Below are 27,652 nucleotides of genomic sequence, written 5' to 3'. Positions count from 1 at the left end.
ATGAAACAGTAGACGTACCTTTCCCACAGTTTTGAGGCCAGAAGCTGGAGATCTGGGTGCTGTAGGATCTGCGTCTGCTAAGGGTTTTCTGACTTATAGATGGAGGCTCTTTGCTGCATCCTCACATGGCGGAAGGGGTGAACGAGCCCCCTTAGGCCTCATTTATGGGGACACTAAACCCATTTGAGAGGGCTCCACCCCCACTGTCTAATAACCTCCCAAGGGCCACACCCCTTAACACCCCCTCATCCCATCACTTTTCGGGTAGGAATTTCTACGTAGGAGTTTTAGAAGGACACAGACATCAGACTTCATTCTATTAAATCCAATATTTTATTCCATTAAATCTAAAAAACGTTGATGGTGAGATACACCACAGCTGCACGCACGACTGAAAAAAATGTTGTTAATACAGTCATGACCATGCTTAATTCACACATTTTAAATAACTCTTTAAGACATACATAGATGTAGATTCCAATCTAACTCTGTTGGCATGTATCTGCATATATATGTTACATATGAGTGTGTGTGTGTATATATATGTATCTTATAGTACATTGATAAAGGAATTCCTGAAACTTCACAGAATCTGCCTTTTCTTAATCATTTTTAAATCTCAGATTCATGAATATTCATTATTTCCTGCCATCAAGAGTATTGAAAATGCAGCATTTGTACAAGCCTGCACTGGTGCCCTGGTAGTCAGTTCCAGCCCCAACACTGGCTCTGCACACTTAGTGCTGATGCGCTCTGGAATTCTTGATTTTACCAGAAGGTGTCAAGAAAAGATCCTCCGAAAGCATTCCTTCTTTCTCCCAGGGCTGTTGCGTGGTGTGGGGCCTGAAGCGTCCGGGCTGTGGCTGTCCTGTCTTGTCCTGGATGACAGGAAAGTCCTGGCTCTTTCTGTCCAGCTCGCTCCCAGTCGTTCAGGTCCAAGCCCTCGGAGCATATGGGAATTTATTTCAGATGACGCTTTGCCAGCCGCACGTGTCTCTCCTTCTTCCCTGAGGGTGTCTCTGGGCTCCAGGGAGCATCTTCACCTGTAGGATTCTTGGAGGCGATCGGCTCTGTTTGTGAATTCCCACTGCCTCATGGCTGAGGTCTGACAAACATACTGTCATCTTCCTGGAGTGACTGGGAGAGAAACCTGGGACCTTGCTGGGTGAACAGTGACTGTGTGAGGCCATCCATGATAAAATGCGTTCCAGCCTCAGAGATGTGAAAATAAAAGTTAAAAAAAAAAAGGGCATCTTAGAATCTGTGAAATGTGGTAAATAAAACTGGAACATAGTGGTTATGTTTGCATTAAGTATGGCTGTGCTCAAGACAAGCTCACCTGCCTTCTGCCTCCCGCTTCTGCCTCCTTCGTGTGGTCTCCAGCCTGGAGCTGGACGTTGGAGTGAACATGAGTGTAAACACAGCAAGCGTCGGCATGTTTTCAACAAGGAAATTCGTTTCTTTGCTCTGTGTGTTTGTGTGCCTGTCTAGGACAGTGTTGTAACTTCAGGAAAGATTAGAATCAGTGAACTCCTTCAGGGCTAGGACCAGGAATTCTATTTGTACTCTTTTTACCTTCGTGCCATCTTTCCTCAACTATTAATGCATTACTCTCGCACAAGGAGGCAAAGCTCAGAGGTGTCAGTGCTCTTTTTTTTTTTTAAGCAACAAGTATTATAGATCTTTATTTTAGTAAAAGAAAATTGAATCTTTTGACAAGAGTTCTCATAGATTCTGATTTAGTCCAAATTGTCAGCCCAGAAGCCCCAGTGAATACAACCTGAATTTCGGGCTTTATACCACACGACAAAAGAACCTGCAAATAAAAGAAGAATTCAGTGACTTTAGGATTCTTCTTGCTTCTCTTTTGCACCTGAGACTTCAAGAATGCAGTTCAAAAATTCCTCATTTTAAACCTTACATTGGTTTAAAGTTTCAAAGATTTCAAATCCCTTTCTCTGGAATTGCCTCATTTGGTCAAAAACCCAAATCAAAACACCCTATGAGGGAAGATCTGAGAGGGTTTGTTACACCCATTTTTCAGATGAGGAGACTGAGGAACAGAAGAGCGAAGGCACTACTGGTGCCCTGTCCTGAGTCCTAGAACTGTTCCAAGAACACGGGTTTGATGTTAGCAAGCACCTTTCCCACGGCCTGGCACTGCCTACCTTTCATTGCTGTATGGGCCAGAGTCAGGGGAAACGTGAGGCCTGGAGAGTGTGCGGGTGAGTGCGCCCGGACCCTTTGTCAGTCAAGATGCCCTTGGGTTTTCTCCTTGCTGCTTTGTTTCTTGTAGAACCGCACCTGCCTCCAAACCAGCTGCATTGACACCTTTCTTATTATGAGGATTGGATTGTAAGTTTCCTATCAGGCTATGGAGAGCTTAATTTAATGCAATGAAGAAATCTCCAAAAATAAAGCCCTTACATCTTTTTGTTGTTTGTTTTCTTTTCTTTTCTTTGTTTTTGAGAGATGAGAACCTCTCTCATCTTGATTGCCCTTTCTTGGCATAATAAATCAGAAGTCCAAAAGGTGCAGTCATGGAATCAGCTACCCTAGGTCTTAGCATCCTTTCGTGGAATCGGCTGCCTGTGGAATCAGCTACCCTAGATCTTAGCATCCTTTCGTGGAATCGGCTGCCTGTGGAATCAGCTACCCTAGATCTTAGCATCCTTTCGTGGAATCGGCTGCCTGTGGAATCAGCTACCCTAGATCTTAGCATCCTTTCGTGGAATCGGCTGCCTGTGGAATCAGCTACCCTAGATCTTAGCATCCTTTCGTGGAATCGGCTGCCTGTGGAATCAGCTACCCTAGATCTTAGCATCCTTTAAATCTCAATTTGGTTTTCTTCCTCAGCTCCTCCATGCAGGTGTGGGGGCTCAGCCACTGCACTTTCAGTCGCCTGCATGTGTTTTCAAGGTGAAGTATTTGGTGGGGTTTTAGGAATTCTACTCTGATTGCAGAAAGAAGTGCGGCCCATTTTGCTACAGGGCACTAATAGACCTTTGTGATCTTTCTATGGTTTAACCACCTGGGATGTGCAACTTTAACTGTGATCGATGGCCTCTGAGAGTATAGAGTGGAGGACAGAAGAAAATGCAAAGCAACTGTACATTCCAGATAAGGAGTTGTTCCAGAATGAGGAGCTGTTCCAGAATGAGGAGCCATTCCAGAATGAGATGTTCCAGAGTGGGGAGCCATTTCAGAATGAGGAGATGTTCCAGGATGAGGAGCTGTTTCAGAATGAGAAACCATTCCAGAATGGGGAGCTGTTCCAGAATGGGAAGTTGTTCCAGAATGAGGAGTCCTTCCAGAATGGAGAGCCATTCCAGAATTAGAAACTGTTACAGAATGAGGAGCTGTTCCAGAATGAGAAGCTGTTCCAGAATGGGGAGCTTTTCCAGAGTGGGAAGCCGTTCCAGAATGGGGAACCATTACGGAATGAGATGCCATTCCAGGATGAGGAGCTGTTCCAGAATGGGGAGCTGTTCCAGAATAGTGAGCCATTCCAGAATGGGGAACCATTTCAGAATGAGAAGCTATTCCAGGATGAGGAGCTGTTCCAGAATGGGGAGCTGTTCCAGAGTGGGAAGCCGTTCCAGAATGGGGAACCGTTACAGAATGGGGAACCGTTTCAGAATGAGAAACCATTCCAGAATGAGGAGCTATTCCAGACTGGGGAGCTGTTCCAGAATGGGGAGCTGTTCCAGAGTGGGAAGCCATTCCAGAATGGGGAACCATTTCAGAACGAGAAGCCATTCCAGGATGAAGAGCTGTTCCAGAATGAGGAGCTGTTCCAGAATGGGGAGCTGTTCCAGAATGAGGAGCTGTTCCAGAGTGATGAGCTGCACCCTGTACCTGCCCCACACCTGATCACATAGCCTTGATGCCAGAAACCTAGAGCATACTAGTTAGAAATGTTAGGCTGGCAGCAGGAACCCCTGAAGAAACTCAGGGCGCTAGGTGCTTGAGTGAGCAGCTAACCTGCAGGAGAAACGTCTCCCTTCTGCTGACCTGAGGCTTGACTCCTCTCCATCCACAGGAGGGGCAAAGAGGCCTCCACCCATAGTCCACTGTTATCCTAGGAGAAATCCTCTGGCCTCCTGCCCAGGAAGTGGCTGAGAGAGAGAGAGAGAGAGAAGCTGAAGCTTCTTTAACCTTCAAGAGGAACCTATTTCTTCCAGGAGGTTTTCTCTTTCCTGTACACATACCTTTAAGTCCACGAGACACATCCACACTCCGCTCACACAGCGTTGCCAGGGCCAGTGCGTTCGCTCCTGTCCTGTGTTTGTGTTTGCCATTTGGTGGGCCTGTCCTGCTGACCAGTGAGTCTCTCTACTGAATTTGGTAACTTTGATCTTATGATCCGTGTTTCCCAGCAAGGTGCTCTGTGTCTTTGCTCTTAATAATGTGTTATTCAAGGGCTAGTTGGAAGATTGCATATTTAAATTTCATCACTAAAGGGGTGTATAGAGAGAAAGAAATTTCAGCCAGAAAGAATTCTTTCTTCTTCTTGAGACAGGGTCTTCTCTGGAGTGCAGTGGTGCTATCATAGCTAACTGCAGCCTTGATCTCTCAGGCTCAAGCAATCCTCCCGCCTCAGCCTCCTGAGTAGCTGAGACTACAGGTGTGCACCACCATGCCCAGAAATTTTTGTATGGACAGGGTCTTACTTAGTTGCCCAGGCTGGTCTCAAACTCCTGGGCTCAAGCGGTTCTCCCTCTTCAGCCTCCCAAAGTGCTGGAATTATAGGCGAGAGCCACCGTCCCTGGCCTTCAGAAATAAATTGTTTAAAAAACTCCTTGGAGCAAGTCCAGAACACAAAAGAATTCAAAGAGCGCCAACATGGGATTAGCAAGGGCCGGGAGCTAGGCCCGTGCACTTGTATCACTGCGTGTTGTGCTGTGCGAGGTAACAAATCTGTCTTCCATTTCTCTGTTGAGCAGTTAACCCCGAGAAGAATTATTTCCTTTAAATAAAAAACGTACCCTATACTGGCTGCTGCATTGTGGGGCATAGCTTGCCTGGAAAATGGAAGTCAGGCAACATGGCTATTCTGTGGAAATGTCTGAGCACGAAGAGAGGCAGAAGGGAACATGGAGGCCTGAGATGTCTCGAAAATGAGCAGGAGGATGACTGCATTGGCCCTTCAATTAAGTTCAACCTTCTGTGGGAAGGCAGCACCCAGGGGCCCAGAGCAGGGAGACACACCTGTGTGGAAGTCCAGGTGTGCTGTGACAGAGAGGCCTCCACATGGCCTGCCATATCCTGACAGCCCACCTGCAGCAAAGGCAGGCTCCACAGGAGTAGACCTCGCGAGGCTGCAGTGAACTCCGCAGGGGACATGGCCTCCGTCCCCGGCTGCAGGGAGGAGCCCAAGCCTGGAGTGCAAGATGGTGCCAAAGGCAGAAACCTGCTGTGCAGGTCTCCTCTCCCAGGGAGCCTCGTTTGCAAGATGCACGAGTAGTTCACAGGGCTGCTCTGACTGTGCCCACAAGGCTCTGCCCAGGCGTGGGAGGTCTTCCATGACGGCGAGGACCAGGGCTTCCTTCTGCACTCACACAACCTTTCCAGTCCTCAGAAAACTCAGCTGGGAGAGCATTAGGCCTGGGGTTCTCTCTGGTGCTAGAAGGTCTTCAACAGGACTCCTCGAAACACCCAGAGACCCTATAGACCCTGCAGCCTCTGCCCAGCATATCCATTGGATTCAATTAGGCACAACTCAACTGGGCTCCAGTCAGCACCATTTCTTGGGATGTGCAGCATTACTGAGCCTCTTGTGAAGACAAAGATAAATTAGACGCAGACAGCATTCGAGAAGCTTGCCATGTTGAAGAGGAGATGGGCACAGAAACAGCCAGCAACGGTGCCAGACAGAAAGTCGTGTGCCTGATGGGGATGAGAAACTGGGGGGATTTGCAGAGGAGACATGATTAATTCTGACCAGAGTAATGGAGAAGACTTCACGGATGACACAGAACTTCAGAGGGAGGATTAAAGGACAAGTAAAGCAGGATTTTTTATTTTAGCAAAAGAAGCAGATGTGAATTGGAGGCCATGGCTGAGTCGTTCCCATCGATGTCTGGAAGTCTGAGAAGCTCCACTGGGGCTGCAAGCTGACGGCCAACCCACCTGTTATCAGGGGCATTTGGACGGCTCATGTGCCACGCAGAGGATGTAGCGTGCGGCACCTGCCCCCTCTGTGTTTTCCTCTCACATGGGCCAGGGGCTCTGTCTCATTAAATAACCAGAAGATTAAATGCAGACTTTACAAAGTTCCTCATTCAGATCACTCTATGCCCACATCCTAGTAACATCTGTGGAAATTAATTTTCCCACTGGAGGAAATGGCATGATTAAAAACTCACCCTTTTAGATTATATGAATAACATGATCGATGAGCAATCATCTTAAAAAGAAGGACACTTTGGGGAAACCTCCCCATTCTATTTTCCTCTGTAAAATAAACTGAACTCCTATGGTTTTCACCCATTATAACTTTCCCGTCCCACTTGAAATGCAGAAGATGGGGTAAAAAAATCCTAAGCGGACCAAGCAGAAGAAACGCTGCAACCCCTTTCTGAAAGTGGCCTTCATTTAGACGCCAAAAGACAGGAGATACTATTTCTTTATTTTTATTATTCATTTATTTATTTTTATTTACTTATTTGAGACAGAGTCTTACTCTATCACCCAGACTGGAGTGCAGGGGCATGATCTCAGCTCACTGCAGCCTCTGCCTCCCAGGTTCCAGCGATTTTCCTGCCTCAGCCTCCCGGGTAGCTGGGACATGTCCTGCTGACTTTTATATTTTTAGTAGAGACAGAGTTTCACTATGTTGGCCAGGCTGGTCTCGAACTCCTGATCTCAGGTAATCTGCCCACCTTAGCTTCCCAAAATGCTAGGATACAGGTGTGAGCCACAGCGCCCAACTGGGAGATACTATTTCTAAAGCTTACACTTTTCTTATTCCTCTCTCTATCTGTAGATCTAGATGTAGAAACAGATTGGTAGAGAGATAGAGAGGTGAACATACATAGATGATAGATGAATAAATAATAGCTGTATTAATTAGATAGGAAGATAGATGGATAGAGGATAGATAAAGACAGATGATAGGCCGGGCGTGGTGGCTCACGCCTGTAATCTCAACACTTTGGCAGGCTGAGGCAGGCGGATCACAAGGTCAGGAGTTTGAGACCAGCCTGACCAACATGGTGAAACCCCATCTCTACTAAAAATACAAAAATTAGCCAGGCATGGTGGCGTGTCTGTAATCCCAGCTACTCAGGAGGCTGAGGCAGGAGAATTGCTTGAACCCGGGAGGCGGAGGTTGCAGTGAGCTGAGATCGCACCATTGCACTCCAGCCTGGGCAACAGAGTGAGACCCCAACTCTCTCTCTCTCTATATATATATGTATGTATTCCATAGATAGATAACAGATAGAAGATAGATCATAGGTTGATGATAAATGAATGATAGGCAGATATAGATGATTGGTAGATGATTGATAGGTAACATAAAGATCCACTTACAATTAACAGAATACTTTTGCAAATTTGTGAATAAGGACTGTTTTCTTACAAGTTCATAATAGATCTAAGATATTTTCTCTTTAAAATAGTAAGTGTCGCAGCACGAAGTTAACATTAAAACTTAACAATGAACGTCCTTGTGGGGAAGCATACGGACACAGAAGTGAAACGCAGACAGGCTCCAGGCAGATGGGCTTTCGGAAAACCCTCCGCTCCTCAGCTCCTGGCACCCGCAGCCTCAAGTACCGAGTCCCCAGGAATTTCAAACAGGAAGACCCGGTGAGCTGTCCGTCAGCAGCGCGGGGAACACACAGTGACGGTGGAGCCTGGAGGGCCCTGCTGGTCTGTGGAAGTGGTGGGGGGTGAAGCCAGCCCAGGAGGCAGGTCCGGGCTGCCGAGAACCATGGGCGGCTGGAGCAGGCCGGCTTGGGCTGTGTCCGGGGCTGAGGTGGTCACAGCGGTCCCTCGATGACCTTGTCCTCCATCTAGACATAGGGAACGTGTATGGTGCTGTATTCTGTGGAAATCTCCAGGCAAGAATCCTAACTTTGGGTTTAGTAAAGGATGAAACAATGTCACATGTTCCCTCCCATGGACTGAGTAATATGAAAGATTCGCCTGTAGCAAAGGCGGACGTTCCCACATATGTGAGATGCTTCCAGCGCCTGGCTGTTCGTTTCCCGGCTCGCTGCTGCTTGCAGTGCGCTTGGCAGTCAGGGGAGTGCGAAGGTCTCAGCGTTCCTGGGCCACAGACGGTAGAACCACGGGGGTGGAAACCACTGGCTTCAACTCCAGGAAGCCTCAGACGCGGGGCAGCACCCTCACCTGGCTCTCCCAGGCTCCGCACTTCCTCTGCCGGCTCCTCTGGATTTTTCAGATTGTGGGTAGCTCAGGACCTAGCAAAGGGGTGAAAAATATGTAGTCTGCAACACTGCTTCTTAAATGTAGAAGAAGGCAAAGGGTAAAAAATATGCAGTCTGCAACACTGCTTCTTAAGTAGCAGCCCATGAAAATCCTCTGGGGGCCTTGCCAAATGCATGCTTGGATTCAGCAAGTTTGGGTGGGGCTTGAGAATCTGTATTTCCAGCTCACCTGCCCCTAGGTGATGCTTCTGCTTCTGCTGCTGCTGCTGCCGCTGCTGCTGCTGCATGCTCTGCCTTGGGTAGCAAGAGTCTAGGGGTGAGGTGTGGAGGGAGGGAGACAGAGTGAGAAAGAGGAAGGGGGAGAGAGGAAGACAGAGGGATGGCCATGGAATCAGCATGCTGCAGTTTACCTGTATGAATTGATCAACCCTTAAAGTTCTTTTCTCTCAGAGAGAAATAATTTTTTAAAATCTGATCATGCATTGTGAGTCAATACAATATATCCTATTTAAAAATGTTTAACATATAATTATGATTGTCCCCAAAGAATGAAATGTTACCTGTTCTATGCCTCAACATAAAGACCAAAGATTAGTTTGAACTCTACTTAATGATCCTACAGCTTAATGGGAATGACTTAATTATGGAATTTAACATCTTTCCTTAGGAAAAGAGGATTCAAAGAAGAAGTGTACCTAGGGGTGGGGATAAGCCAACATGGAGATTGTGATTTTCTAAGACCTTGCTGTGGCCACTCTTCTGCACGCTCGCCCTTGATCAGAGTCACACATAGAGTGTAATTTTACACATTCTGAATGCTGCTTATAAGTATTTTACAAATCTCATGGTGAATATAAATTTCTCAGAATTAGGCTAAATAAAAAAAACTCAAGTAGATTAATTCTTATCCCAATGGTGTCCTTTTAAATGTATGGCGAAGTCATGGTATACTCCACCCTGAAGCTTCTGAAGGCATTTGTATTGATCAGCCCACTGAAGAGACTGAAGGGGTCAGAGATAATTGAGAAAGAATAAAACTGTCTCAGTAGGATATTTGGAGTCTTTCAGGGAGGAAGACATTTGGAATCTTCTGAATAGGAGGACATTTGGAGTCTTCTGGGTAAGAGGATGTTTGGAATAGCTTCTCTCCCTGTGCCTGTCTCCTGCAGATAATCCTGATATTTAATATTGAGCGCTCAGCAGAGCTCTCTTCTTAATATTTCCATATTGCTAACCACTTCAAGAATCGGATGCAATATGGTATTCTTAAATATAAAATACACTTAATGTTGCCTGTCATTACTTGCCTTAAATTGTCATCATAGCCATCACAGAAACATACTTAGATGCATTTTATGAAGAAAAGTGTCTCACAGTTTTCAGAAAACGTAGGGGTGGCCACTTCTTGAAACGTGAACTAAAATGAAGAAATTCCAGTGAAACTCACCTTTGGTTTTGCTTTGCAGTGGATTCTGAGGCAGGTGGTGGCCTCTGAGCTTGTGTGCGTGTATAGCCTTCGGCATCGAGTCCAGGGTAGGGTTTTGTTCTGATGGCAGTCGACGCTCAAGATGTAGCTTTACCACAGTTGGTGGCAGCCAACAGGATCAGAGTGTCCATCGGTTGTATTTTCTTAATCAGGGTAGGAGGATTCATCAATACGCTCTGGAACTACACAGGACTCCCCCAAGTTAGTTCACACCACACCTTGTCCTTTATTCTTCAGCCTCAGAGCTCCTGCTTCCATGCACTGCTCCTTTATCTTGTCTAAGTTAGTAAGAAAAACAATACATGTTTCTGCTTCGATTTTGAGGTTATTTGTTGCAAAGCAACTTTTGAAAGAATTTTGCGGGCCGGGTGTGGTGGCTCACGCCTGTAATCCCAGCACTTTGGGAGACCAAGACTGGTGGATTACTTGAGGTCAGGAGTTCAAGACCAGCCTGGCCAACATAGAGAAACCCTGTCTCTACTAAAAATACAAAAAATTAGCAGGGTGTGGTGGTAGGTGCCTGTAATCCCAGCTACTCAGGAGGCTGAGGCAGGAAATCGCTGGAACCCAGGAGGCGGAGGTTGCAGTGAGCTGAGCTTGCACCACTGCACTCCAGCCTGGGTGACACAGCAAGACTCTGTCTCAAAAAAAAAAAAAAAATTGCTTTTTTATATAACGTGTCTGAATAATTCTAATTGCAGGGGAAAGACGAACTCCAACCTCAGCTACCACTTCTTCAAACAACGAGTGATCTTGCCTGGTCCAACCTTCAGCGTCCATTGAGTTGCCTCTCATCTTGACTAAAAGGAGAGACACTTTTTAAATAGCATTAAACTAGATGGCGCCTGCAGGTGTAGACCAGAGTGATGAACTGACCACAGATGTTCTCATCATGAATAGCTCCCTCTGCTCTCATTGTTCTCAGGTATCCTTGTCTTAATTTTTTTTTTCTAAAGTGACTTTTTTTTTTTTTTAAGAGATAAACGTTTTTTCCCCCTTTTCTCCTCTTGGCAAAACTTCTTCAAAAGTTGATGCCCTGAGACTGTGACCTATCCCCTGCCATTTATCTCGGAGGTATCTGGGTTTATTTCATGGTTCTTGGCCCCTTCTCTGACCGCATGGTTCTTGAAGGTGTCTTCTGGGAACTTCAATTTTGATTTAAATCCTAACTTCTTTACTTTGTGGAAAAGACGTTAAGCCTCAGTTTAGCCTGCTGTAGGACTAGGGGAATAATGTGACCTCATTCACGAGCTCTTGCGAGGATTTACCAGGCAAAGAGCCTCCGAAATGCAACAGAGCACTTGCTTTAGGACTAGGGGAGAAATGTGACCCCACTCACAAGGTATGACGAGGATTTACCAGGTAAAGCGCCTCCAGAAGGCAGCAGAGGGCTTGCTGTAGGTGTGGGGGAGTAATATGATCTAACTCATGGGGTATTGGGAGGATTTACCTGGTAAAGCACCTCTGGAATGCAGCTAAGTGCTTTCTCTATGAGTGGAGAAGTACTGTGACCTCATTCATATGGTATTGCAAAAATTTACCAGGCAAAGCACCTCCAGAAGGCAGCAGAGGGCTTGCTGTAAGACTGGGGGAGTAACATGACCTCGCTCACGCTCACGGGGTATGTTGAAGATTTACCAGATAAAGCACCTCCAGCACGCAGCAGAGAGCCTGGTGGATGCACTCGATGCATGCTGGCTGTTTTTCAGTATGAATCAACGCCGTCAGAGGCAGAATACCTACAATGATTAAAAAACTTGTGGGTCTTCATCCCTGAACAACACAACCGAACCAGACAGGGTTAAAGCATCAGCAGCAGGTGTTCAGGGCCAGGCCTCCCCCAGCCTTGAAGTCAGGAATGCTCTCAGCAGGATTGCTTCGCCATGTGGATGGTAACAGCGGAGCACTTTCCACAAACGGTTAACGGGGTTGGGATGCCTCGGTGGTGTGTCTTGCTGCCCTGAGACAGCCTGTGTTTCATTGAATTTCATGTTGATTGGGAGCCTGCAACTGCCAGTTCCTTTGTATTAAAGGACATATCCTAAATTCTAGAAGGGGGTTTGCCAATTTGCAGAGATATGGCTTCAGTTTTCTTTCTCTGCTGTAAGCTGCAAATGAGCTTGAACTTTTGCAGGGCACATGGCTTCACAATGGCATTCTGAATCTCGTGTGCCTACTTTTGCTTATTAATTGAGCAGACAACTTGAAAGGGATCCATCAAAACCTAGATTTTGAGATGACACAAATACAAACTTTGGTAAATTTATCACCCTTGTTAATTAAGTCATCCTTCTTTTGCAGAGAAAGATCTGTGTGTCCGATGTAAAGTGCAAATGCTATGTAGCTGGGACTTTTCCAGTGGTAACAACTCTTCTATGTACAAAGCTCCAAGAGGTGGATCATGTCAAATTTTATGATGATAGTAAAATCTAGGAATATATATATATGTTTTGTTGTAATTTCTTTTCTTCAGCCTTTTCCAGTGTAAGACAATTCCTCAATGCAAGTAAAGCAGATGTCCATTCCGGCAACATATGTGAGTGTGTGTGAGTGTGGCCTGTGTTTTCACATAGCCGTGTGTATGAGCGTGCGTAGGAGCATGTGTCTGTATGTGTCCATGGCAATCTCAGATTCCCTGACATCGCACTGATAATTGCATTAAACCAATTTTCTTAAAAACCATGTTTGAAGGTAAGGAAATATGTTTTGGAAATCTCCCTTGGTATGAACCATTTGGAGTCCCATCCACACACTTCTGCAAGCTGCTGACACAGGCTGGAATTGCAGTGGGTCTGGGTTGTGATGGAGCTGCCGGCTGTCATTTGATGCGTGAGGCTCGTCTTCCAGGCAGTTTTCCTAAACTTGGAGACCTTTCATATATTCTGTTATGGGTGGGGGCAGGGTGCTCTCTATTTGGTCCGACCTTTCCCATATACCAGGTATCAAGGGCTGAAGCATTCAGGATGCAGCAGCCCCTGGACCCATCAGAAGATCTGAGATTCTCTCCCTAAGCAACCACTCAGTAAGGTGGCAGGACCTTTCCTGGCTTCAGTTTCTTCACTCCTAAAACGAACATGGCACTGCATCCGTGGTTCTCGGATGACAGTGGGGGGACAGATGTCTTAGTATTTCCCTGGAAAGTGGAGGATGATCCTTTAAGGAACCCACTGGATGGTGGCCTCTCGTTGTTGTCTGTTGCTCTTGGTCTCTGTGTTGAAATTATTTTGGAGCTTTGAGTAGCGTGAGCGAGGGATACTGCCCATGTCTCTAACGAGGGCATGGGGTTTGTCCGTTTCTCTAATGAGGGCGTGGGGTTTGTCTGTTTCTCTAACGAGGGCATGGGATTTGTCCGTTTCTCTAATGAGGGCATGGGATTTGTCCGTTTCTCTAATGAGGGCATGGGATTTGTCCGTTTCTCTAATGAGGGCATGGGGTTTGTGGCATGGAGGGGCTTCTCTGCTTCTGAGGTCCTGCATCGCTCAGGCAGGCCCTGGCTTGAACGGAGAGGCTGGCGTGAAGTGAGAAGGCCCCAGTGGAACCCTTCTTAGAAACACCATCAGTCCTGGGTCCTTCCAATGAGGAGGCTTACATCTCTAAAAATTCAGATTTGCCGAAAAATTCATGATTCGTCTTCCTTAACTAATTTAAAAATGGAAAACTTTCTCCCTACCTACCATCGCGCTGTGCCTCGTTTGCGGTTAATGCCATGGGGTGACGTAGGTTTTCCAATTCTCCTGATCTGTAAGGCGGCGTTTGCGGAAGCTCCATCTCCCTCCTTTGTCGTTAAAGGCACTCCATAAAGCAGCTTGCATGCATGTTTAGACAGTTCATTGTCAATAACTTTAACCTCCTACAAAAGCCAAATACATCGGTAATGTGGCTGTACCTACCTATTATGAAAGAAACCCGAGACTTAATTTCTAATCTGCAGAGGAAAATCTTTCCGGCCGTCCTCATTTGGTGCGCTTGTGGGTCTCTGTACGTGTGAAAACAACGAGAAAATGAGAAAATGGCAGTGGAGACATTTGTCATCTGCAGAGTAAAAATATGTTGTTTTTTGTCAGGAAAGTTCTGGTGATGTCTGCGGGGGTGGAGAGAGAATACATCAGTAGTGGCAGCAGGCCTTTGGGGTGGTGCAGAGGGAGATTGCCGTGACCTCAGACATCTGTGCTTCCATGCCACTGGGCACGTGGCTGTGAAATGCATCCTCAACTGGCCTTTTGCTGTTTTTCTCCCAAATTTCATACCATGAGTCTTCATCTCAGGCTCCTCTTGGTTGATTTGAAGTCCCTAGTCCTTCTCCAGTTTTATTTCATTACGAGACAACATCGGTCTCTGGATCTGCAGTGACGTCCTCCCCTCTGCTCCCTACGTCTGTCTATCCCGCTCCAGGTAGGGGACTCCCTCACGTTTCCCAAATTCTTACTCCACATCACCAGCTCCGGCTGAACTAGTTTAGAGAGTTTATTCCATTTACCCCAAATACTGCCCTTTGGAACCTGCCAATGACCCACGTGTGCTTCAGATAGCCTTGTCCAGGCAGCAGTAGCTTTCTGAAATTTAAATTTTTATCTATTTACAAACATTTTTGTTTAATAAAAAGTAAAAATGTGACTAACAAGTATAATTAACCCTGAAATGGAAAAAAAAAAAAAAAAAGAATGTAAAGTATATCAGGGGTATCCACAGAGGAGGTAGTACCTTGTGTGGAAAGAGCATGGTTTTGAGGTTTGGATACATTTTGTCTGAGAATTTTGTTATATTGTTGAAATATGACATTTAACATTTGGTGTGGGTAATACTGACTTTAGAAGGTGCGTTGAAGCTTGATTAATGTAATCAGTGTCACTGGACTCTAGCATGTCCTTATATGTGTATATATGTACAGGAATACACCATGGTTAATGTAATCAGTGTCACTAGACTCTAGCATGTCCTTGTGTGTGTATATATGTACAGGAATACACCATGGTTAATGTAATCAGTGTCACTGGACACTAGCATGTCCTCGTGTGTGTATATATGTACAGGAATACACCATGGTTAATGTAATCAGTGTCACTGGAGTCTAGCATGTCCTTGTGTGTGTATATATGTACAGGAATACACCATGGCTAATATAATCAGTGTCACTGGACTCTAGCATGTTCTTGTGTGTGTATATATGTACAGGAATACACCGTGGTTAATGTAATCAGTGTAACTAGACTCTAGTATGTCCTTGTGTGTGTATATATGTACAGGAATACACCGTGGTTAATATAATCAGTGTCACTGGACCCTAGCATGTCCTCGTGTGTGTATATATGTACAGGAATACACCGTGGTTAATATAATCAGTGTCACTAGACTCTAGCATGTCCTTGTGTGTGTATATATGTACAGGCATACACGCGTGGTCCATATAATCAGTGTCACTAGACTCTAGCATGTCCGTGTGTGTATATATGTACAGGAATAGGCGTGGTAAATATAATCAGTGTCACTAGACTCTAGCATGTCCGTGTGTGTGTATATATGTACAGGCATACAAGCGTGGTCCATGTAATCAGTGTAACTGGACTCTAGCATGTCATAGTGTGTATATATATGTACACGCATACACTTGTGATTAATGTATTCAGTGTAGCTGGACTCTAGTGTGTCTCTGCGTGTGTGCGTGTATATATGTACCCACATATACCCATTGATATGGTTTAGCTCTGTGTCCCACTCAAATCTCATCTTGAATTGCAATCCCCACATGCGGAGGGAGGGAGGTGATTGGATTGTGGAGGTGATTTCCACCATGCTGTTCTTGTGATAATGAGTGAGTCTCATGAGGTCTGATGATTTTATAAGCATCTGGCATTTCCTCTGCTTGCATTTCTCTCTCCTGCCACCCCGTGAAGAAGGTGCCTTGCTTCCCTTTCACCTTCTGCCATGATTGTAAGTTTCCCTGAGACCTCCCAGCCATGTGGAACTATGAGTCAAATACACCATTTTCCTTTATAAATTACCCAGTCTCGGTTATTTTTTATAGCAGTGTGGAAACGGACTAATACACCCATGATTAATGTAATCAGCATAAGTGGATTCTAGCATATACTTACGTGTGCATGTATGTACATGCATATACCCATGATTAAGGTAGTTCAACTAGACTTTATCATGTATATGCCCTTGTGTGTATACCTGCACAGGTGTGTTTATGTATATGTGTATATGTGCATTTGTGTATATAAATGTGTGTATAAGTAATTTGAAGATTAAGTGTAAACAGACATGGAGAAGAAACACACATAGCTATCCAGCAACATGCCCCTGGCGTGTGTAGTCAGGCAGTCAGTGGTATCTGCTGTGAGGTACCTGTGGAGCAGGTGGGATAATATGGAATAGAATATGGATGGATGCTCGACTGTGTGTGCCCAAGCTGATTTACTCTGCCTTGATTTTTTCCTTTCCTCCTCCCTCCTTCCCCTTAGAGTCATCTTGTTGACTCTACGGACAACAGAGTTACGTGTCAGTGGCTTTAGCGGGGAGCAAACACACCAGCTCTGTTTGCCTTTTCCGCCCACGGAGAACCTTTTCTGCACATGTGGTTTCCCCTTCACTATGTGATGTAGTGAACTTCTGGAAAGCAGATGGAGAAAGTGCGTCCACAAAACTTGCACAGCTACGTGTATGGGTGTGCCCTACACATGCGCTTGCATTTGAACCACGGGGTCTCTCGGGTTTACGAGCCACTTGCCAAGAACTTATAGATCTAATGGAAAGCCTGTGCCCTTTCACCCATGAGCTAAGCCTTGGGGATCACAGACTTTAACTAACCTAAGTGGTTGAACACCTCTCATTCATTTGGTTAGCGGACGTGCTCACAGGGTACAGGCCACTTCCCTGGAGACATTTTCCGAATGGGAAACAGAAAACAGGTGTGAGTCACACACACACAAACGTTACCTCTGGAAAAATAGCATGGATTCTGTTTCCTCTGCTTCTAAAAGACTATATTTAAAATGGTTGTGGCTAGTAAAGACGACATAAATATCTTTTCCTAAAATCTGTACCGAATTACTTCACTGAGAAGTTTCTGAGGATGTACAGCCAGGACCGGAGGTCACACGTTTTAGCTGCGTTGGGTCACTCACCTGGGGAGCCTGTCCACAGCCCCCTGGCTCACTCCACAGAGCCTGGTTTGCTGGGCAGGTGGATCCGCTTGTTCAGTTTCTGATTAACTCACGGGTTATCAGGATGCTGTTGCAGGGAGACCCAGAGCTGGAAAACATCGCTATAGACCAGCACATCTTCACATTTTGGTCTACATGGATCATCTTGAGGGTATGATTAAACATCTAATCTCTAATAAAAAAATCCATGTTTATAGCTCTTTCCAAAATGTCCCATAGATATTCAGAAATAAGGATTTTTTAAAATAAGAACTTAATTCTTCCGAACATCGTATCTGTACCACCTGCAATTACAGCCACGTTCAAGGTAGAGACTGACGAGCTTGATACAACGGATGTTTAGGATTATCTCTTGCAGGGAAAATGGAGAAAACGTGCTTTCTTAATATTGCTTTTTAAACCTAGATATGTTGGCCATTTTAAGGTTTACTTATATGATGTAAAAAGTACTTACCAGGGCAATAGTTTAAAAACCCTTATTTCCAAAGCTTATAAATGCTTCTGTGGGTTCTAACTTAATTGTTATAGACAGCCTTTTCTCCATCTCTCATTTACTGTGCTCCAGGCCTGCCCATGCCTCAGCTCTGTCCAGCTTGAATTAAACTGTTGTTTAGGTTAGGAAGTGTTAATGATTCCCTAACACTTCTCGGCTGTCCAATCTCAGCTCAGAATAGCTTTCTCACCAGGCACTCTTCAGGGGCTGATGGTCTGCAGGCCTCACCTGGCCCACACATGTATTTATTGTCAGCCCACAGAGGCATGTGGTTTAGGTGTTGGCTGGTTTGAGAAGTAATCTGAGCATGACATTGGCCAGGCATACACTTCATTTTGCCACAGTCTTCACTATGCCCTACTGGCCACTCTGGCCGATGTATCCTTTATGTTAGTGTTGAGCCTTTCCCGAGTAGCTCTGATGACTTCTAAAAGTCACGTTACCTCAATCTCCCTTTCTCTCTTTATGTACTTATGTGGTGACTATATATACACACTACATTTAGTAAATACACTAGGTAACTATATATAGTGCATAAACTGCGTGTGCACCAAATGTTTTAGATTAATATTCACTCCTTTTCCCTCAGAAAGCGATTCTTCCTTCTTAACACTCGGATTTATTTTTAGGATGTTTAAATCATTTGAATGATTTTGTTTAAGTCATTTAATTTAAATAATTAATTGTAAAACATTTAAACTACGTGTACTGGCTGGGAGCTGTGGCTCATGCCTGTAATCTCAGGACATCAGGAAGCCGAGGCTGGTGGTTTGCTTGAACTCAGGCGTTCAAGACCAGCCTGGGTAACATGGAGATGCCCTGCCTGGCCGGATGCCATGGCTCACTCCTGTAATCCCAGCACTTTGGGAGGCTAAGGTGGGTGGATTACCTGAGGTCAGCAGTTTGTGACCAGCCTAGTTAACATGGTGAAACCCCCTCTCTACTAAAAGTACAAAAACCAGCTGGGTGTGGTGGTGGGCGCCTGTAATCCCAGCTACTCGGGAGGCTGAGGCACAAGAATCGCTTGAACCCGGGAGGTAGAGGTTACCTTGAGCCGAGATAGCACCACTGCACTCCAGCCTTGACGACACAGCAAGACTCTGTCAAAAAAACAAAACAAAACAAAACAAAAACACGCTTTGCCTTTATGAAAAACACAAAAGTTAGCTGGGTGTGGTGGAACTCGCCTGTAGTCTCAGCTACTCAGGAGGCTGAGGCAGGAAGATCGCTTGAGCCCGGCAGGTTGAGGCTGCAGTGAGCTGTGATGGCACCACTAAACTACAGCCTGGGTGACAGAGTGAGATCCTGTCTCAAAAAGTAAAAATAAGAAAATAAATTATATGTACTGAATACCACACCATCCTGAGTGAAGCCCATCTCACTCACCGCTGTGTATCTAACGTGAGGGTATCATCCCCACTCTAATAAATAAGGACACAGAGGCAGTAAAATTTTTAATAATTATCAGGTGAAATTTTTGGTAAAATTTCAATACTGTCATTGTACTTGTAAAAAATACGTACGAGCACGGTGGCTCATGCCTGTCATCCCAGCACTTTGGCAGGTTGAGGCAAGAGGATCACTTGAGTCTAGGAGTTCAAGACCAGACTAGGCAACATAGTGACACCTCAGTTCTACAAAAACTTTAAAAAAAAAAAAGCCAGGCATGGCATTGCACACCAATCGTGCCAGTTACTTGGGAAGCTAAAGTGTGAGGATGACTTGAGCCTGGGAGGTCGAGGCTGCAGTGAATTAATATTGTGTCACTACACCACAGCCTGGGTGACATAGAAAGTCCCTGTCTCAAAAAATAAACAAACAAACAAACAAAACCAAATAAAAAAAATTAAGAAGCTGGTGAGCACATCTGCGTGCCAGGAGGGTGGATCCCAACTCCATGGGGCCAGAGGCTCCTGTGCAGGGCACCCTTTAAGACCCCGTCCTCTGAATTGCTTCATCTGCCTGTTCGTCTGTGTCTTTTATTATAACCTTATTGATGAACCATCAAATGTAAGTAAAGAGTTTTGCTGAGTTCTGTGACCTGCTCTAGCAAATGAATTGACCTCAAGAAGGGGATGCTGGGAGCCTGATTTGTGGCCATTCAGTCAGAAGCGCGGTGGCTGGTATCTGACATGGGGACCGTCTGATGGGACTGGGCCCTTTAACCTGTGGGATCTGATGCTCTCTCTAGGTAGACAGGGTCAGAGTGAAATTCAATTACAGGACACCCATCTGGTGTCCTCTGGAGAATTGTTTGGTGTGTGGGATTTAGTGAGACAAGATTTTTATTTTTTGGAGACAGGGTCTCATTCTGTCACCCAGGCTGGAATGTAGTGGCACAATCATTGCTCATTGCAGCCTCGAACTCCAGGCTCAAGGACTCCTCTTGCCTCAGCCTCCAACAAACAGGGATCACAGGTGCACACCTCCAAGTCCTGCTAATTTTCATATTTTTTGTAGAGATGGGGTCTTACTATGTTGCCCAGGTGGATCCTGAACTCCTGGCCTTAAGTGATCCAAAGTGCTGAGATTACAAGTGTGAGCCACCGTGCCTGACCCAGGAAAGTGTTTAACACAAGCTCTGATACCTACTCAATGAGCAATTAGTTCAAACGTAGTTTTGACTAAAATAACTCCTGTGGAAATATATATTGCTTTCTCAAGTGTGTTCCAATTATTCTGTCTTCAATCAATTCTTCTTCCCCATTTCTCTCTCCTCCTCCACTTCCTTCACCTCCATTTCTTTATCTAACAGAGGCTTCAATTGTGAAACTTCCATTTGTGCCCCATTAAGAAATGAGCCAGAGAAAATCCCAAAGAGGCGCTCCACTCCCACCCGGACATCCCTGATCCCAAGGGGACGCTCCACTCCCACCCGGACATCCCTGATCCCAAGGGAATCTCCACTCCCACCTGGACATTCCTGATCCCAAGGGGACGCTCCACTCCCACCCAGACATCCCTGATCCCAAGGGGACGCTCTACTCCCACCCGGACATCCCTGATCCCAAGGGGACGCTCCACTCCCACCCGGACATCCCTGATCCCAAGGGGATGCTCCACTCCCACCCAGCTTCTGGATTAAGGATTTAGGGCAACATACTTTCATCAAGGACTTCCTGATGAAATGAAGGTCACGTTTGTTCAGGACGTTCTGAAGACATTTCTGGTAGTGTACCATCTTTATAGACGTTCCTCCCTACTATGACAAATCTGTTGAGAAATTAAATGAAGGAGACACCGAGAAGCCAAACCCCTTCCAGGCTCTTTAATTTCCAAATGAAATAGTAAAGGTGAGAGCATCTTACAACCATGAAGCAATTCAGCCTGACTTTTGGTGATTACAATAAAAAGGTAGGAAAGAACTCTTAGTGTTTAATATTTCAAAACAAATTTGTATTGCATATTGACAAATTATAGTTGTATATACTTACGGGTACAAAGTGGTGTTATGAGCTTTTAAAACAATGCAGAATATTCAGCATTCTGTGCTATTGATCTAAAAAATATCAAACTTGTCCTCTGATCTCACTGAAGCTTTGTACCTTTGACTGTCCTATCTCCGCTTTCCCAGCCCTTGGCCTCTGCAGCCACCATTCCCCTCTCTGCTGCTCTGAGTTAATTGTTTTAATTCCACAAGTGAGGATATGCAGTGCTTGTCTTTCTGTGTTTGCCTTGTTTCACTTACCGTAATGTTCTACAATTCCATCCATGTTGTCACAAATAACAGATTTTATTTTTTTTTCTTTTAAGGGACTGGATAATACTCCATTGTGTGTATAAGCTACAATTTCCTTATCCATTTGTCCCTTAATGGTCACTTAGGCTGATTTCGTAACTTGGCTATTGGGAATCGTGCTGCAATGAACTAAGCAGCATGGATATCTCTTGGACCCACTGATTCCAAATCTTTAACACTGGGAAGTGGGGTTGCTGGACCTCATAGTTAATGTTTTTGTTTCACTTAATGTGGATGTCCCTCCAACTATTCTAAAGCGTGTCACAGATGATCTCAGTTGGGCTGGAGTCTTGCTTGACTTCATACTTTGCATTCTTCTGGCCTTAATGCAGTTTGGAAAGGAGCCAGTTGTTTAGAAATGTGCTCCTGCTTTTCTAAACTATGTTCAAAAAAGAGTAAGCCTCCCTTGCACTCATGGCTGTGACTCTCTGGGACTGTCCACAGTCAAGCAATGAGGATGAAGAACTGAGAAGACCCTGCAGATCCCAGGCCATTCTTGATGTTAGCTTTTCCCGTATGTGATGCTGTGGCGTGGGACAGAACTGGGGAAATTTCTCATACTTGCTTCCAGTTAGAAGAGAGTTCCGTTTCAGCAGCTCGACAAAGACCTGCTGCTGATGGCCTCCTGGGTGTGACGCCTCGCTCTGGGGCTACAAGTCCAGTTTAATTCAGCAGCTTTTTCCAGCTGTATAATAGGAAATAAAACAGACATTGGAGTAATGTGGAAGAAAGAGTCACAGTCCCTGCTCTTTTGTGATTTATACCCAGTGTACCTTGCCCCAATGTGGTCTTGGGTTGGTTATTCAACATCTCTTGTATATGTTATCTTTGTATATATCTTAGTATATTAATAGTTTAAAGCCCCAGGATAATTTCCTACATAAAGTAAGACTGGACTAAGTCCCCTTTTTGTAATGGTGAACCTGATTATGCACTGTTAACAGACAGTGCAGTCATTTCCAGAGATCATAGCACAACCACACTCTTCTGAGCTAGTTTCTCTGTCTACAGCAGCCATATGTATTTAAATAAACCTCAAAGGGGGGTCGGGGGTAGAATTCTAAGTATTTAGAAAAGCCAGAAATTCAGTTTATAAACAACTGTTCAAAACCAAATGATTATGACGTCAATTAGCATTTCTAAAATCACTAGGTGAGTGGCATTTTGCTCATCATTTCTGTGAAACATTCCAAGCAAGCATCATTGTATGGTATTTATCATGATCGAAGGTAGGTTGGCATTCATTTGAAGTTCTGGTCATTCTCTCTTTTATGACACCACCCAGCACATCAGTTGGTTGTGAAAATGGACCTCCAGCACTCTCCTAGGTGTTGAAGACCTCTGTTGGCAAATCTCCACCTCCCCAACTCTCTTCGTATGAAAGCCCTCTTGTGACTGCTGGTGTCTTCAGATGGGCAGAGCAGCATGTGAGTGTGGGAGTGGGGGGCGGTGCATGGTAATGAATGACCCCAACACAATAGGGGAGGATTTAAATGAGTAAACATGCACACACGTACACACACCTACACATGCACACACTCCCACACACACTCACAAGCAGACCTTTGTAAAAAAGTGCTTGTTAGTTAATGGAGTGACTTTCATTTTATACTCACTCTATTGCTACAAAAATTACAATGGCTGTAACAGTGTTTAATGCAGTACTAATGTCCACCCTAAAGACGAATTTGTTGCATAGAACATATTCCAAGTAAGAGGCTGTGCCTTGCGCTGGCTGCTTCATTTTCAATATGGACGAGAACTGTCTCATGAGGCCAGTTGCAGGGAATTCCATGTGGGCATGATTCTCTCCTCAGCAAATATCTCTGGCAGAAGTGTTTTGTAGCAGAATTCTCAGGAGTTGCATGGGATTCTAAACATGAGTTCAGAGATGAAATCCAGATTTACGATCTCGTTTTCACCATGTTCTGCAAAAATGAATGCAACGCAACTGGCACAGCCTTTGAGCCCTGATATTGTCATTTGTATCCAAAATGCCTCAGCTTAATTCTAAGTTTCTTGAAAAACAGAGAGTAGGTATCCATCAGAAAATCTAATGATACCAGTGTCCCAAGATTGTTTTCTTTGCCTTATGAAGTGTTACCCTTATCAGCATCAGCATCAAATAATATTTATTAAGCCCCCTCACGGGCCTGGTGCCATGCAGGGTAATATTTCTCTCTGCAGTTACCTCATTTTGCTAGTTTTTCAAATGTACCTGCCCGATTTTGTTGTAAAATCAGTTTCTTTCTTGTTAACAAAATAGGTTATTTTTGCACTAATTAAAATCACAAGATAGTTGAGTTTGTTTGCAATTTTAGTGAAAGTGGTTCAAAAGCTCTAAAGGGCCGGGGTGTTAAGTGTCACTGCAGCAAAGATGAACATACCACAGGGTTCCTTAGTCATCAACCGTGGACTCATTTGGAAAACGAGGATGAATCTGGGCATTCACAGCAGATGACACTTCCATTATCAGGACATAAATAAGCACTATGAATATGCATGGTACTTAGAAACAGGCATTTAATTTCCACAAAGACAGTCATTCTCCTTGATATGAGTTAGCTGCCTTTTGTAATTGTTCATTCTGCATTCTTTTTCTTCTAAAGTTTCCCCGATAGTGGGAGCAGGGGGTGGGGGAAGAAAAATAAAACTACTAAAACAGATAAAATGTTAATTGTAAATTATGGAAATAGATGTTTAAGTTTAGGATATTAACAGCTTCCCCCAACTTGCACTCCATTTGGAATCTGGAAATGTATTAGGTATTTCAACCCAAGATGTATATCCAGATGATCTTTAAATATTAATGCAGACCCCCAGGGCATGTGCCATTATAGCCAGGAAGTAGACATAAAGTAAAACTAAATATGTGCAATTACTTTTTCATAGTTATGAATTGTCTGACATTCTGTGAGCACTTCATGTACATTGCCTTGTTTATTTATTACATAACCCAATATGGGAGATAATTTTAGCACCCACCGGCTTAGAAAGTTGGCAAATTTATCCAAGGTCACACCACCCTTGAAACCAGATTTAGCTCATTAAAAAAACTCACACACTTGGCCACTCCAGTGAACTGTCTCCATGGTCAGGGTTCTCAACTTGGGTTCTAAAGAACACAGGTATTTCCCAAACCCTGCACAACAGGGCTATCAAATTTTGTCTGTAGGCAGAGTTTATTTTTGCAAGAAGTGAGGCTGCATCAGCTAAGAGTGATATGAGTCTGACTGACTGGTGAGCTGAACCGATCCTACATGCTGGGGCAGAGTGGAGTAGAATTCACTTCAGTGAGATTGAAGAGGCAGAGAATGCTGTCAGGCCAGCACCCCAGAATATTGTGTATTTACAGAAACATGGAGAACAAGGTCTCCAGCTTATAAGAGACCATGGTCAAGGGAATTAATAGTTTTCTTCAAGTAATGCCTTGGTTTTGCAGGGCAACTAAAGGAAAGGTAGAATACTCTGTGTGCAATTTAATCCCCACAAGAGTGCTTCCAAGGTTCACAACTCTCAAAAGTGTGTCCAGGGCTCACACAAAAAGTTGAAAGCCACCGTCCTGACTGCAGCCTGTTTGAGCATTGGAGCCAGGAGACTTGCCCGGTGCTGGCTCTCTCGACATCACCTTTTCCAGCTATTGCACACGACCATTATTTTACGTGTGTGCAAAATCCCACGGCTGTTTTCGTAAAAAGAGGGAAGTGGGATCAGAACATGCCTGAAACACTTAGAATTCTCCTGCAAGTGACCACCCAGATACGATTTGGGGAGCTCACTCCTCTCCATCTGTGGGTTTGTAGATCCAGCTTGTGGCTCAGACCCGACTATGAATGCAACAGTGGATTCTGGAGAGATGCATCTTTTGTCCACGCCATTTCATGATCTTAAGACTGAGCAGGAGCTCCTGGAAAGGATGTGTGGGATTTCCAGGGGCCTGGAATTTTGCCATCCTAAGGAGGAGTGCTAGAAGCTCAGGGATGGGTTGAGGGAGGTTCCAGTGGGTCTCAGAAGCTTCCTGTGCTTATACTCACCATTTAGCAAGGTTTCTCTTTAATAGAATTGTCTTAGCTACAGGCTTTTCCTTTCTTGCCTCCTCTCTGTCAGTTTCTCTCCATGTTTCCCTTCCTTTTCTCCCTCCCATCCTCTCTCTGACTCTGCTTCTGTCTCTCTCTCAACTGCTGGAAACACAGCCTCGTACTTCAGGTGCCCCCCAAAGACTCGCTAGCATCCCAGTATGCCAATTCTGAATTCCAGGAAAGGAGCCGCGGAGGCTGGCAGCTGGCTCGGCTGCACCTGTGGAACCACACTCAGGAAAGGACAGTGAGTCCAACAAACCCGTCCTCTTTTCATCTCTCACAGTATTTGAGACTCTTTCCTCATTTGTCAAATGGGGGTGATCGTATCTGGCTTTGATTTGCCCAACTATCTCACAGTTGCTGAACTTATAATATGTGTTGAGTTCTAGAGAAATATCTTACTTGTGTTCTTTTATATAGTCTTTGGAAAAGCTTGATGAAATAAATATTATTATCTCCAATACATTTGTGAGTAATGTAAAGCAGGATTTTTTTAAAACTCAAAGTTGGCTGAGTGCAGTGGCTCATGCCTGTAATCCCAGCACTTTGGGAGACCAAGATAGTAGGATTGCTTGAGCCCAAGAATTTGAGACCAGACTGGGTAACAAAGTGAGACCCCATCTCTACAAAAAATAAAAAATTAGCTAGGTGCAGTTGCATGTGCCTACGTGGGAGGCTGGAGCAGGAGGGTCACTTGAGCCCAGGAGTTCGAGGTTGCGTGAGCTAAGATCATGCCACTGCACTCCAGCTTGGGCAACAGAGTGAGACTGTATCTCAAGCAAAACAAAACAAAACAACAAGTAAAGCTGAAAGTCATCTATGTAGTAAGGGGCAAAGCTGGGCTCAGATGCAGATCATTCTGAAGTGCAAAGCCCATGTTTTCAACCATTACACTATAGAATAGAACAAAGCATTTAAAACTTTGCACAGCCTCGTGCAAGCAAGAGTGATTTTGTACAACTAGGAAGACTCTATGGAGTGTGGATTTAAGTTAGAGGTAAAACCCAGAATTTGGAGGAGGTAGAGTGGCCTCCTAGCAGAAGAAAATCACATGGTTAATTGGTTTTCGAAGCCCTTGGGTTCACATGCATCGAGTGCCCACCCTGGTCGTCTCCAGGAGAATGAACGCAGGGCTTCATTTCACATTCGTCGGGTGTATCTCCTGTGTGCAGCTCTGATGTTGGTTTCCTCCTGTTGAACTTATTTTCTTTGTTATGACGGAATTAGCAAGAATTAAAGGGAGGGGGTGTTGAAGATCTTTAGCACCTACTTGTAACTTTCTTCCTGACATAATTCTAAGACTGGAAAATATCAGCCAGAGCACTATGGAGAAAAAAAAAAGTGTTATTTTCTACAACATTGTATGTGAAGACAAATACCTCATGATTTCATCTGTTGCAGAAATCTCAAAAGCTTATCACAGCAAATGAGAAAGCCATTCTGGTCTTTATTTATAAACTCCAGTGGGTTTATCTCTCCTTCCTGAACATTAAAATCTGAAAGGCAGTTTGCGTCTTAACCAAGCAGCTCTGTCTGGGCGTCATCAGCAGAAATTTGCACAGGGGAAAAAGTGGTCTCACCTTCATCAGCCCATGGGCCCCGTCCAGCCACTGTTGGTGACGGCATCCTCTGTGTAAAATAGCTATGTCCATTTAAAACAAAACAACAGCAACAGGTTTCTGTTTTCTTCAAGTAGCTGCAAAAATCACTTAGGGAAAGCAAAAATCACTTAGGGAAAACAAAAAACATCTTATCCGGTTCGGCAATGAAGAGGATCAGCGTGTTGTAACCTCCGTTTTCAGCACGAGCCACGGAAGCAGAAGTGACTTTGATTTCTCCCTGTGGTTGGGGTCTCACTTCTCATCTCCACCGGTCTATTGCTCAGTATTATGCTAATGAGCGCTCCTATAACTGCACTTACATCACAGCTGAGTAGATTCCGACAGGACTTGCTTTGCTGGCTCAGCAGCTGCTCCTGGGATGCCTCCTTGTGGATTATTTTCCAGCGTGGCTGCCCCAGCCTTGTCCACCATGACACTCTTCCAGGCCTCATGACGAGCGAGTTTCTGCCTGCTTCTCACACTGCCTCATATGTAATGGTGTATTAAAAATCTTGGCATCTTTTATCGAATGCTTGATCTATGTGTCAGATTTCTCTGCTTGCTTTATGCAGGTGTTGGGAGCATTGCCATTCTTCTTTGATACCTTTTTTTTTTAGAATTTCAATGCAAAGACTTGGGATCTTTTCAAAAGTTTCATGCAAAGTTTGGGTATTTGGTGTAAGCCAGAA

At 44.7% G+C, this 27,652-nt stretch overlaps 1 long non-coding RNA gene across 1 annotated transcript; it reads left to right on the top strand.

Moving 5' to 3' along the window:
• Positions 1–11,548: 11,548 nt before the first annotated feature.
• LOC105491886 (uncharacterized) lies at positions 11,549–25,608 on the top strand. Its single transcript, XR_011606596.1, has 4 exons — positions 11,549–11,777; positions 12,187–12,279; positions 22,569–22,710; positions 25,477–25,608. It is a non-coding gene; the product is annotated as an uncharacterized lncRNA (long non-coding RNA).
• Positions 25,609–27,652: the final 2,044 nt, after the last annotated feature.

This window comes from Macaca nemestrina, chromosome 8 (assembly GCF_043159975.1).
Source record: "Macaca nemestrina isolate mMacNem1 chromosome 8, mMacNem.hap1, whole genome shotgun sequence".
Taxonomy (NCBI): Eukaryota; Metazoa; Chordata; class Mammalia; order Primates; family Cercopithecidae; genus Macaca; species Macaca nemestrina.
This window is presented reverse-complemented; position numbering and strand designations above follow the sequence as displayed.